This window comes from Capsicum annuum, chromosome 8, assembly GCF_002878395.1.
Source record: "Capsicum annuum cultivar UCD-10X-F1 chromosome 8, UCD10Xv1.1, whole genome shotgun sequence".
NCBI lineage: Eukaryota > Viridiplantae > Streptophyta > Magnoliopsida > Solanales > Solanaceae > Capsicum > Capsicum annuum.
Genome location: NC_061118.1, coordinates 58,000,874 through 58,015,029, shown reverse-complemented (window position 1 = coordinate 58,015,029; position 14,156 = coordinate 58,000,874). Strand labels below are relative to the sequence as shown.

The 14,156-nt window shown below is 32.9% G+C and overlaps 1 long non-coding RNA gene across 10 annotated transcripts; it reads left to right on the top strand.

Annotated features, from left to right (window-relative positions):
• Window positions 1–647: 647 nt before the first annotated feature.
• LOC107839012 lies at window positions 648–11,708 on the top strand. 10 transcript variants are annotated; one of them, XR_007044017.1, is made up of 6 exons: window positions 648–5,297; window positions 6,864–7,335; window positions 7,931–8,176; window positions 8,665–9,577; window positions 9,898–10,036; window positions 10,623–11,708. It is a non-coding gene; the product is annotated as an uncharacterized LOC107839012 (long non-coding RNA). The 10 variants fall into 10 exon arrangements; XR_007044018.1 differs by lacking the exon at window positions 648–5,297 and adding an exon at window positions 5,304–5,655; XR_007044014.1 differs by lacking the exon at window positions 648–5,297 and having other exon boundaries at window positions 5,304–6,942; window positions 7,250–7,335.
• The last annotated feature ends 2,448 nt before the right edge of the window (window positions 11,709–14,156 follow it).

The following is a 14,156-nucleotide window of genomic DNA, read 5'->3' as shown; positions in this document are numbered from 1 at the left end:
TTTATCCAAAATAGTCATATACTCTCAATAGAGCAACAAATGGAGTTGGTGAAGCTATACACTAGCAAAGATGTAAAACAAGAAATGTTTAGTATTGATGGAAACAAGAACCCTAGACCTGATGGCTATAGCCGTCATTTTTTCAAATAGGCTTGGGTAGTGATAGGAGAATATGTGACTACTACTGTGTTAGAATTTCTGCGAAATGGTAAATTATTGAAGCAGATCAATGCTACTATGATATCTTTGATTCCTAAAGTAAAGAATCCCCTGAGTTTTTCTTATTGCAATGTACTATATAAATGCATTTTCAAAGTGTTATATGTCAAACTAAGAAAATCTTTTTCTATTTTAGTAACAGAAAATCAGGCTGCATTTGTAGGAGAAAGGTCCTTAGTGCATAATATCCTCATATGCCATGACTTAATGAGGCATTACAATAGAAAAATATCACATAGATGCCTTATGAAAATAGATTTAAAGAAGGCCTATGATATGGTGAATTGGAGTTTTGTGAAAGATGCAGTGGTGGGGTATGGATTTCTGCAATCCTTCATTCACTTGATGGTATGTTGTGTCACTATGACTAAGTTTTCAGTAAAAGTAAATGGAGAGAGATATGGATATTTTGAAGGAGGTAGAGGAGGTAGAGGGTTAAGGCAAGGACATCCACTCTCGGTCTTATTGTTTGTGTTAGTGATGGATACCTCACCAGAACAGTTAACGCAATGAGCAACCTTCCTAAGTTTAAATTTCGTCCTATGTGTGAGACTTTAAAACTAACTCATTTAATATTTGTAGATAATTTAATGATATTTTGCAAAGGGAGAATTAATTATATCAAGAGAGTATTGGAGGCTCTGAACCACTTCAGCACAATGTGACAGGGTTGTAAGCAAATATGGAAAAAACTAGCATATTCTTGGCAGAAATGGATATGTGAAGAAGGCAGAGATTGTGACTTACATTGGTTTCTTAATAAGAAGTCTTCCTATTAGATACCTTGGACTTCCTTTATCTTCCCAGAAGTGGAGTAAAATAGATTGTCACCAACTAGTTGAAAAGGTCACTGCTAGAATCACCATTGCTTAGTATAAATCATTAATACTGTGTTATTCTCTATCTATAACTTTTGGGGGTCTATTTTCATATTATCCTAGAGTGTGGTAAAGGAGGTTGATAGTAAATATCGAGAGTACTTATGGGGGATAAATGTGGAATACAAGAAGATTGCTCTGGCATCCTGGGAAAAGGTTGTGTTTCAAAGAAATATGGAGGTTTGAACATAAGGAGTTGTCAATAGTGGAATATAGCAGCTGTAGAAAAATTACTTAGGCAATTAGCAAAAAAAAAATATCCTTTGGGTTAGATGGGTGCTTGGTCTTTATATAAAGAATGATGTGCATATTTGAGGCCACATACCACCAGTAGATAGTAGTTGGTACTGGAAGAATTTGAACTCCTTAAAGAGTATAATGCAATAATGGTATCAAGGGGATAAATATTTGCTCACTCACAATGGGAAATATTCCGTGTCTACTGGTTATCAAGTAATGTTATCGGGATTTTTGAAGATGCAGGAATTTGAGTTAGTATGGATAAAAGTCATGCAACCAAAACACAAATTCATATTATGGTTGGCAAGCTAGAATAGACTACTAACAAAAGCGAGATTATTGAAACTGAATATTCCCGTAGCTGATGCAACTTGTTGTTTATGTGATGAGCCATCTCTTTGTTGAATGTAAATGGATATCTAAAGTAAGACACGGAGTGAAGACATGGTCCAATCTATCAATCTAGTGACTAGGAGCGAAGCAACATACACAGTGGATACAAAGAAGACGTTGGAGGAAACTGAAAAAGGAGATAATTACAACCTTATCGGGAGCTATGATCTATACTATTTGGCAGGTTAGAAATTGAAAGTTGTCTAGAAATACCATGTTAGAACGTTTGTTATTACACAAATCCTATAAGGACTAGACTAGACATGATACAATGCTCTATGGGAGCACATAAATGTAGAGAGTTAGTTCATAGACTTTGTAGTTAGTCGATGTGGTTGGTCTTGATGAGGCTTAAACTGACTAGAGGCATTCTTCCTAGAAGGTGGTCCTTTTAGTCCTAGGTGCTCTTTTTGCATAAATATTCTTTTGTTACCAATGATAATTTCACAGTTATTACCAAAAAAATTATGAAAATTTTATAAACTTCCGTTATAATAGAAATTAAGAAGATATACTTTAATAAATCTTTTTATGGAACAACATGCAAAGTGATAGTATGTATGAAGTCGAAGATTCAGTCAATGAATGTTATATTTTGAATTGAGACCTAAACATGCTCATAAGAACTTATTACCCAATTTCTCTATAATACGTAATCAGTATCTTTTTTTAAAAGAAAACTATAATTATTTTTCTTTTTTTTAAAAAAACTTTTTTTAAGTTAGAGTTAAGTATGAATTATCAACAACTTACCCTACCAATTAGTAAAATTGAACTCCTATTCAAGAAGCATCAAACCCTTTAAACACAATATTGATCGATAATGTGCATTTATGAGTTGAGTTTCTTTTGTTTTTAAACAAAAAATTAAATAGAAAAAATCGTAAGAATTTTGTAATTTAGTATATGGTATAACATAGACATGTCACAAAAGTGGAATTGTTGAAATATCTTCAAGACTTTTAAGAGTGAATATGATGAATATACAGGTCGACATGCTACATGATTGATCAATCTACCAAATATTAAAAGGCAAAAAATCATTGAATAGTTAATTCATATAATTTATGTATTCAAAATTATTGGCAATAACTTTACTTATTTGGTGTCAAACTAACGAATAAGGTCAATATATACAACTAATGCATTTAAAAGCATGTCCCTGACTTTCTTTGGGAATTAATTCATCTCATTTTTTTAATGAAGTGCTGCTATTTTTTTTCACATGATTAATTAGGAGAATAGAAAATATCTAACTAGACAACAATGACTAGAAGATCGATGAATTCAAATCACGAATGAAGTGTTTCACAAACATGGTCCTCCCTTTTAAAGTAATTTTTACTTTTGCAAGATCTCTAGTCTGGCTAGCTTAGCTGATTAGAAGTAAATGATTTAGAGTTGATAATTAGTTTTAAGTTTTGAACTTATTTTATAATATACAATTACCTGTTTAAATAAAATAATGAAACTTCATAATATATAGTTTGTGAGTTTGATAAAATAATATTATTAGGCATTTCTTCTATTAAAAAGACTGTTGATCAAGGTGATTACAGAAGCTAAATTATGGTTACTAATCATAATAGTCATTAGGCAATAAAACAGTAAAGTAGTTAGTTATAACTAACTGTACAACTCACCTCTAACCAACTAGTAGTTAGTTACTTAGATCAAGATAGGATCATTATATATATCTGATGTATTCATCATTATTGAAAGAATTTGAATAATAATACACTCTCATTTTACTCTATAATCTTCTTCTTTACTACTTCTCCTTCTAGTCTATGATTGTTTGATCTTGTTCAAATGATTCAGAGATACTGAATCTATCTAAATTCTTCATGGTATCAAAGCGGGAAGCTCGTGATAACATATTCATCTTCTCTTTCTTATCTCGAGTCTATCTGTGAAATTAACAGATATTCAATTCTCATCTCTTTGATTTCTCTGGGTTTTTGATTCATCTGGACAGTTAAGTTCTTAAAAGGTCTGAAGAAAAAGAAAATCCAAGAACAATGTTTTTAAGTAATAATAACAACAATCGATCTACAGAGTTCACATCTTCTCATACCTCTAGTAGTGTATTTGGGAATTCTTCAGTGAATACTGGTAAACAACGTGCTATTGATCTCAATCATCCTCCCTATCTAACAACTAGTAATGTAAGTGGTACTTCTATCATCTCTACTCAATTAGTCGGTGGTGAAAATTACTTGGTATGGAGTAAATCTATGGGAATTGCTCTCCTAGGAAGAAATAAATTGGAATTTGTTGATGGTAGTCTGAGTAAAGATGCTTTCCCAATTGAGTTGCATAATTAGTGGGAGAGGGTGAATGCTATAGTCTTATCTTAGCACATTAATCTAGTCTCAAATAGTCTAGTGGCTGGAGTTGTATATGCATCAATTGCTAGTGAGGTATGGACAAATTTAAGAGAAAGATTCAATAAGATTGATGGTTCAAGAACCTACAGTATACATCAAGAAATTGCTTCCATTACTCAAGGAGTGTAATCTGTGGCTGTGTATTTTTCAAAATTGAAAGCATTATGGGATGAGTTTGAGTCAATGGTGCCTTCCCCTGCATGTTCATGTGAAAGGTCTAGGGACTTTATTTTGTATTTGCAAAGATTAAAATTGTATCAATTTTCAATGGGGTTAAATGATACCTATAGCCAAGCAAGAAGTCAGATCTTGTTAATGTCCCCCTTACCCTTGGTAAAGCAAGCTTATGCAATAATTATAAGTGATGAAAATCAGAAGACAATTTCTCAATCTCTTAGAAGTGTTGGTCTTCTTGGAGCCACCCCTGATATGACTGATGCAATTGCAATATACTCAAGGGGTGGGATGCAAAAAAGAAAGAAACATAATCCAAATGTGGTGTGTGTCACTTCAAACTTACAGAATATTATATGAGAGATTGTTACAGACTGATTGGTTATCCCACAGGACATCCTAAACATAATGAGAAAAGAAATCTTCATCAAGGGTATGGATCAAATACTAATATCATCGTTGTTCACTGATTCTGAATTATTTATGAATCATATTGTTGGTCTATTGAATCCTCAAGTGTTTGGTACAAGTTTTTCCCATTTTGAGTAATAATATGTATCTGTATTTTAGTTTTTGTGGTTGCATGTGTTATGAAAGTTACTATTATGGAGATTTTTCATGTATTGTTGTTTATTTTCTCTGATTTTGAATTATTGATTGAGATTATATTTTTATATCGGTTCGTGTTTTAGACCTAAAAGATGATATTCCTTTAGCTGGACCCCTTATGCTAATTTCTGCCTTCGTCAATATTGAAGAGTCATCGACTCCCATATGGTTGAAAATGGATGATCATTTTCCTTCGGCTAAGATATATTAAAAGAATATTCAGTGGTTCATCAATGTGGTTTATTGTGCAAATGATTTACTTATTACTGATTATGGGTTCTTACGGGGCCTGGATGTTCGTCGATCGCCTTTGGATTAGCTGAGGAACTTGGACCTTTTCATATTGAGAAAGACAAGAAGATATTTAACTGGAATCCATATTCTTGGAACTTAGGTATGTTTCGCAATGCCCCTTTTTCTTACTATAAAAACTTATGCTACTTTTAAGGATTTTACTTTTTTGAGTGCGCTCGTTATACTATAAGTAAAGCTTTTGGTGGTACTACCAAGGGTAATTTTTCTGTAAATAACAAAAATAGTGATGACAAATATATAATGTGTTAATTACACGTGTGTTACACCTCTTTCAAAGCCACCATTGTCTTTTCCACTTCACAATTTTTTTCCTATTTCATTTTTACTTTCCCCTTTCAATTCCCTTTTATTTTCACAGACAACTAGCTATACTTTTTGCTTTCAATCCCTTCTTCGATTAATCTTCAAAAAACTGTACTGGAGTTCGTGTATATAAGGTTCTGCTTCTATTGTTTTAAAAAAAATGATTTCTACTGTTAATCTTTGAGGAACATGGTGCAACCTTCTTTTTCTTTCATTTTCTGTGTTTTAGGTGAATTTTATTGTTTATTTTCTCCGATTTTGAGTTTGTGATTGTGATTATATTTCTATATCTATCTGTGTTTTAGTTTTTGTGGTTGCATGTCTTATGGACAAAGACTAAACAAAAAGTGATTTTTTCCCATAATTTCTTCTTCGTATTAATTATCAGTTGGATTAACTTACGTTTTTACTGTTTTTTGATTTTGCATGTATTGTTGTTTTAACAATTTCTTCTTTTTTGGCCTAAAATCACTTGTACCTGCAAAAAAGATGTTTAATGCAATCAAGTGTTAGCTTATTGAGGTTTCACCGATTGTATGATTTGACTTAAATATAATAAACTTGATTTTTGATGTTGCATGTATTATTATTTAAATAATTTCTCTTTTTTCGCCCTAATTTTGCTTTGGTTCCAACTGGTGAATTTTGTTTTTTTTTTAAAGTTATGTGTATTTCTATTCTCTATTGTGATTATGTATGTATCTGGGTTTTAAGTTGGGTATAATTTTCTTCGATTTTAAGTTTTAGATTGTGATTATGTTTCTATATCAATCTGTGAACCTCGAGAACTATGAGGTGATACATCACATTCCCGAAGGAACAAGAATGATAGCTGAATTCGCATCTAGATCAAGTCTAGCAATCTGATTATTCTAGCTTCTGGAATTTATTACAACTCTAAATTATGCTTTTTCTAAGTTGGAGGTTTGTTTGAGTAGCAAATAAAGTAACATAGGCTCAAGGGATTGATCACAATAATATTTTCCTTCCATATCTTCATGATAGAGCAATTGAATGAAACAGCGTGAAGCTTGTATGATTGTGATTAAGCTATTCTTTCTTCGTCTATTTTGAATTTTAAAAAATCTCGATTGATGGTAGTAGAATAGTCAATCTGATCTTGTGCGAGAACATGTAGAAACACCTTTGTGGATGAGGTGCACGATGTTAACTTGCTCTACAAAAGAGGTATCTGGTAATCTTTTCTTTGATTATATGAAGAACAGTTGATTGCAACCTGTTCTTAAAAACATGTTAGTTGAAAGAACCTGTATATGAAAAGATGAAGCTAAATAAATTCGCGAGGTCAGCTAAATTTTGTATTCTGTAAACACAATGAAAGGACGAAGATGACAGAGGAAACACAAATGAGGTATTATCCATATACATCAGCAATGGCTGAATAAAAGTGACAAAGTATGGTAAGTATCTTTACTCCAAATTTTGATTAAATGAATTTATTTCAACAAGTGATGGTTGAATCAGAAGTAGTATGACAAAAAAAATACTGTCTCATAACTGAACAACACTACAGGTTGACTCAGTGACTTAGGGTTTCAACTTCAACTCCTAAGACATTATATTTTTATTTTTTGAACCATCTTAATGAATATCCTGGATTCGTCACCTGAACTTATTAGACATGAAATGCAAATGTCATGTTTACTTCGATTAGTTTTTCTCAACATTACTGAATTTGTTTATTTGTTTTCTTTCATTACTTTAAAGATGCAGGGGAATTACTTCTTCTCCACAAAAGAGTGGAGCACCTTTGCAGCAGATTAATTGGGCAAAGTTAAAAGAGAAAGCCATAGGTATGTGTGTTTAAGATTAACTTTACTATAAACATGTAATCTACTTTCTGAGTCATCCTACTACAACATAAAATTGAAGTTTGTCTTAATCTATCAGCTTTGTTAACCATTTTCAGTCTTAACAATGCGTTCAATTCTTAAATGGGTAGTAAAGTCTCAGGATACTTTCTTTTCCAATCTCACATGAGGTATTGAATAAAGGACTATCCTAATAATATGATAAGGTATATATTTATATTGTCATGATTCAATTCAGGTCCATCTTGATTGATTTCTCATTTTTCGGACCTTGATCCTACAATTGGAAAGTGGAAAAAACTTTTTTAGGATTAAAATTGATACAAAATCATTCCCACTTTTTTATGGGAATATTGCTTGAAAATATTCGCTAGTATGTGTACTTTATGTATTGCAGCTGAATTGGCAAATTTGTGGTCAAGGAAAGAAGTGGTTGAGCACTACTGATTTTTCTTGCTTTCTTCAAATAGAGTACAAGATACTTTAATGGATCGATTCAAATAATACGAAATCATTCGCACTTTATTTTACAGGAAAGTTACTTGAAAATATTCATCAATAGATTTCTAAACTACAGGTTGGAGCTGCACTATCAAATCTTCAGTCAAGAAAAAGAAGTGGGTACAAAAAATTAATCAAATGTTTAACATATTTTCAAACACTTGGGAGTAATTAGAGGTTCTTATGTTGAATTGGTAACAACATTTGATGTTGGACCTAATTAACGTGTGGAGTGATGATACATCAGTGAGGCTATTTGTACGCAGCCAGATTAGTTGTATTGATTTATGAAGGATTACACAGATGAAGCAGTTCATTCTCTGTAAGAACTTGTGTTGTATACTTTTACATTTTGAGTCCAAGTTTACACACCATCAGTAAACAATTTATGGCACTAACAAGTCATCCAGAGGTCTACAGATGAACCTTCTTAATAAATTGTGCAACACACTATCTAAAGTAGAAGTGACTTGATGAAAAGTTATTGAAGCTCACAATGCATGTTATTTGAACTCTTACATTATATAGTCAAGTAGGAAACTTGAGCCCGTCACTTTTGGGTTTTGTTCATCCCTTCTTCACTGTGTTTAACCCCCATTTAACTTAGTAAAATTTTATGTTTGTGTGAAAATCCAATTTAGTTTTTAAAGAAACACATTCATGTTTTTATAAGTTTCATTGTACCTACATTAAGATGAGATTTAGTGTAACAGTCATTAAGTAGGGGTTCCAATAACTTTTATCCCTTTTTACATGCTAATATTTACTCTTCACGAGTAACCTCATCTATTTATTTATTTATTTATTCAGTTTACCATGCCTCTTATGCTTGAGATACATGCATCTCAGAAGACAAGATGCTCAAAGATCCATGCAAACTTTATGCCCCAGGTCCCCTCTACCACATTGTTGAGAGGAAACCTTTCAGGTATTTTCAGACTGCCTTCGTATATGGGTACGCGTCTTTCCAATATGATAATATAGGAAAAGGCGCCAACCCTATAGGTAAGGTTGGTCGTCTACGTCTATTTCTCTTACTTTTATTGGGGTTTCCAGAGTTAGAATGTAAAAAGCCTCAAGAGACGGAGTTCTCATTAGATAGGATGCTACATGAAATTATCTCAAGTTATTTATATGAAATGACCTGCCCATTTATATGTAAAAAGATAAGTTTAGACACAATCCATTAAATAAACAAATTAGAATAAGCTTTTTTTTTATGATGGTGGTGGCTGGGCCAGCTTGCATACCTTGACTATTCTTCTGGTTGTCCGCTATTTTCCACAAACACAGGTACCAGGTAACTCAGTCCACCAAGGTTTGAATAGATGATAATCACCTAGCATTTTTTGCCTCTGCTGGGATCTGAACCATTTATTGTACTTTATAGGTCAATACTATTACGTTTCTGTTTTGAGTAAAAGCATCTATTCCGGCAGGTTTGGCATAAATGTCGCCATAATGGTTTGCGTAGTACAATATTATCAATAGTCATACCATTTTGCACTTTAGTCTTTTGTAGTCTACTATTAGGTGCATGATCGCAACCTTAGATTCCTATTTTACCATGTCTGTCCATTAAAACAGATGTGGGTGATTTCCACCTATTGTAAGGACTGACGTTCCAGTGGATGGGAGATTTGAGCACATTGTTCTCTCTTGTAATGCTACTTCTGATCATGCAATAATTTGGACACAGAGAGAAGCAAGAAGTGCTCTCAAAGTAAGTTGTCTACACTTCTATTGCGACTGATGGCTTGTGATATAATTTCAAACAAATTATCTTTGTACTTTACACTATTATAGCCTTAATTTTACTTCTAAATATGTGCGAGCTTTGTTGTAAGCTATCTGAGATATATATCCTTTAGTTCATGGTTTTGCGTATGCCTGCTGTAGTTTGCAATAGATGCAGGACAGAAATTTTACTGCTGCACTTACTTTTAATTGTGATGGTTCAAAGCTCAAACTTGCACCAATATGTTCATGAATCCACTCATGCAGTCTCCACCTTATCTTATCGATGGTATTGCCTGTTTCCAGACCGCCTTGGAAGGCACTTATGGTCTACTTCCATCATCAGTAAGATAGTTTATCAGTGCAATCCTTCTTGGCACAAGTTCATCACTCTTAAGGGTGGTTGAATACAAGTTGCAGCTCTTTGAGTCTTGATAAGGATTTGGTAAACTTTTTTTCTTTTTCTTTTCGCACAAGTAGTCCATGCCTTTCGCCTTATTTGTTGTTTGAGCATTAAATTGCGAAACTTAAAGCACCATGATTGCGTTTATTGGTTCCTTTACCTGCGTATTTATGTGTTCTTGTAATATGTAGTACTTGGTATTGTAGATGCTTTGAAGAACCTTAGCAACTTATAAGCTCTTTAGAAATAATATACAGGATTTTATATAGCCAACCTTGACTTGCTTGATATTGATGCATGGCTTATGAATAAATCTATAAGATCTTTAATATTTATGGGTAGCTTTGGCGATCAATTCATTTTGGTTATTGCAAGTATTGTTGAACTCACTAACCGTAGTAGTTTGGACTTGAAATATGAGGATAATTTGGCTTGAATATACTTCAATGAACCACTTGTATCTTGTGATGCCCCTATTTGTCAGTTGGGAACTGGGTTTTGAATTGAACTATGAAATGAATCTGCTACTCTAATTGTATTGTTGTGCTCCAAAAGAGCTCTTGTATGCATGGTAGGTGTTCAGCGGTTTCTATAATATTTCACATTCATATTTATTTTGTGCATCCAGTTGATGCAAGAGATAGATCATGTGATGGAAATTCCAGCAAAGCAAAGGATGGAGCGACAATAGACATTAGAGCTGTCAATACGGGTTGGCCCAGCCCATCTGGGCTAGCCCATACGGGTTTTGAGTTTGACGGGTCAGGCCGAGCTGGTCCATTTAAATGACGGGCCAAAAAACATCAAGCCCATTTTTAAAAAAATAATATTTTATAATTTTATTTTATACTGTTAATAAATATAAATATTTATCACACAACACATAGTATTAATGTTTGTTAATCAAAAGGGAGCCAGAGCTCGAATCACCCCAAGTAGGAAGAAAACGAAGAGGTAGGACTACTCAATCGGAAACATCACGGTTGAAAGTCGATGACGCGTTGAGGGAGATATAGCGAAGAGGAGGCGGCTAGTTGAACTAAGGAAATTAGGAAAGTGAAGAGTACCATGTACTCACTATGTTTTAGTGGTAGATATTTAATTATTTTATTATTTATTAGATAAACTTTTTAGTTTTCATTTTCTTTGTTAATGGAACTGGTCAATGGTCATCATTGGACTTGATTGTTTTTTAACTCTTTTATTATTTTTCAGTATTTTATTTTATTTTTAAATTATTTATTATATGACTGACGGGTTGGCTCAACCCACATTTCTCAAGCCTACGGGCCATGGGCTTATCTGGGTTGGGCAGGCCGAGCTGGCCCACCGGGCCTTGGCCCATATTGACGGCTCTATCAGACATTAACTGGAGAGCAGATTTAAGATTTGTTTTACACCCTTCTTTCTTGTTCTTATAATGGACAACTTATACTGGATTCATCTGTCTCTCTCTCATCTCAAGTACTGCTCAACATATCATTATTAATGCACGGATGCAACTTCGTTGCCAACAACCGTATGAATTCACATTTTCAGTTTTGACACTTTTAGTACCAACAAATGTTATATCAATGCAATACTTTTAAAATTTGTACAAATAAGCAAGTCTTACCAATGTAACAATGTAATCTTTGTTCCACATCATATGAAGCATAACATTATATCATGTAACATGACATGACTTACTATTTCACATACTAATACTATTTTCTTAACCATTAAAATCCCGCCCGTGCATCGCACAAAAAAGTAATGTAGAGTGAGTTGGGGTATACTTTTAAAAGGAGTATTTAATCCGGAGGTTCTAAAATGATAATAAAAGATTAAATAGTAAAAAAAAAAATTGGTCAAAGTAATACTTACAAACTTAAAAGCAATTGGGTTGATCAATTTTTGACTTTTGGTTGATTCTGAGTAATAAACATTTTGTTCTCTATCAAACGTGTGAGTAAAATAAAATATGCTCTAATTCGAGATATTTTTAGGGATATACTTTTAGCTAATTGTTATAATTCAGTAATCATTTTTTGTCATATATTTAATTACAAAAGCGAAAGTATAATTGTACGAATTTGATGTACGAAAAATGGAAAATTATTTGGTGATTTTGTTTGTATTAGATAGTAAGATGCCCAAACAATTGATCAATATTGGCCAACACATAATTTAAAATTATAAGTATAATCAATGTCCTTACGAAATTACTGTCCAACAATAATTGTCCCCTATTGACTTGACATCCACTATCATCAATAACTAAGCATAAAATGAATAAATTATGTATTAATTTTTTAAACTGGACAAGTATCATTGAACACTTACTTTTAAGAATATGGACAAGTATTATAGGAGGTAAAAAGTAACATTGGTATTCAATTCTATTAAATTAAACTTATATATTCGAGTTATTGACATACCATATAATAGAACATATTTGTGATACTCTCTGTCATGATGTGGATGATCCAAGATGCAATGGTCAATTCGGACCTTAATTTATTAACGAGGTAATTCAACAAATAGATCTATACATGTTTTAAGTTTCATGACCAATTTTCGCTAGCTATAAATGGTATCTAACCAGCTACCACCAATCCTTAGGTGTATCTTTTTTCTTTTGCTCTAGAATCAACTCGAAAATAAGAATATTGTAATCTAAGTCTAGAAATCCAATAAATGGTGGAATTAAAAGAAAACAGAATAAGTGCGAAAGATAGCCCCAAAATATCCCAAAAGTGGAGTCAAGAAGCTACTTCAATATTGGATACAACGTCAAGTGTCGAAACCTAAAAATAAATTAAAGATAGAAAACAGATGCCATCTTAAGCTGCCATCTATGTACTGAAGAGTCAGGTTCTTCAATAGTAATCAAGACATAAGTATGGAATAGAAAATCACGAAGACTTTTATGAAAAAATTCCTTCCTCAAGAGAATTAAAATGGGAACCTACCTTTAAAAGATTGCCTCAAATCTCCACTAAATCAATTATGGTTTTAGATTTACCAACTCAATAGCTAATTCTTAATATCTTTCCCTACTATAATTCTTATAGCTACTTCCTTTAAGACCACCACCGAATCAAGAAATCCTTGCAACTCAATGCAACACTTACAAGTAAAGTAAATCGGTTAACAATTCAAGACCAAAATATCAAATTAAACAATTAAAGCAGTAAGCAATAATCTTCTTAGGAGCAAATTCTTATTCGTTGCTAGTTAATTTGCTCTCACAATTACACTTGGAAATATTCTCAATTTGTGCGGCGGTGTCCCTCGTATTCAACAACATGAAGGTGGCGCTCTGTATAGAAGTAGCAATTGTCGTGTCTTATTCTTCAAACTCAAGCAAAAATTGGTTCTAGAATTCAAGAATTCGATCCAAATTAAAGATGGCTGTCACGCTCCGATTACACGTGAGTGGCGCTTACCCTATTCTCCAAATGGGAGAATCAATTACCTTGAAAGCATTACCCAAAACTTATCAAGATAACAATAACTAATCTATTTGTAAAATGAAAAAAAATAAATTCAAGGTCTAAAACAACTAGGAGATTTGCGGAACATATTCTAAATAAAATAATCATCCGTAGAATTCGAAAGCCGATGTATCAGAACTTCTAAAGAATTTCAAGAAAGGGATGCAACCCTAAAAAAAAAACTAAAAAGAGAAATATAAGTCCAAAATAAAGGACTAAATCATCCAAGAAGGATTCATGGTAGCCCGAAACATGTTGCTCACCCTTTAATCCGGAGTCCGACGCTAGAATTACAAGTGAGGTCTCGCAGGAGCTGCGGGAATATGCAGTATACTCTCAACAAAACTAAGAGCAGGTGTTGATACAAAACCTAAAACGGAAGCTAAGATTAACAAGAAAATGAAGCACGAATAAAGACTAATAATAAGAGGATGAACAAAGAAACAAGAGAAGATAAATAGATAGATATAAGTTGGAAATCAAAGACAATCAATTTTAATAAATTAAAGTGAGCTTCTTTAAATATCCTAACAAGAACCTAACTCTAAGAAGAACCTCAAGGGAATTGATATCCCAAGCAACTCTTCTTTCCAAACAGGAAACAACTAAAAGCTTAGCAAGCTCTTATAATCTCTCAAAAATAATGTAGTAGTTTTATTCATCAAATTCTAAATCTTCCAACA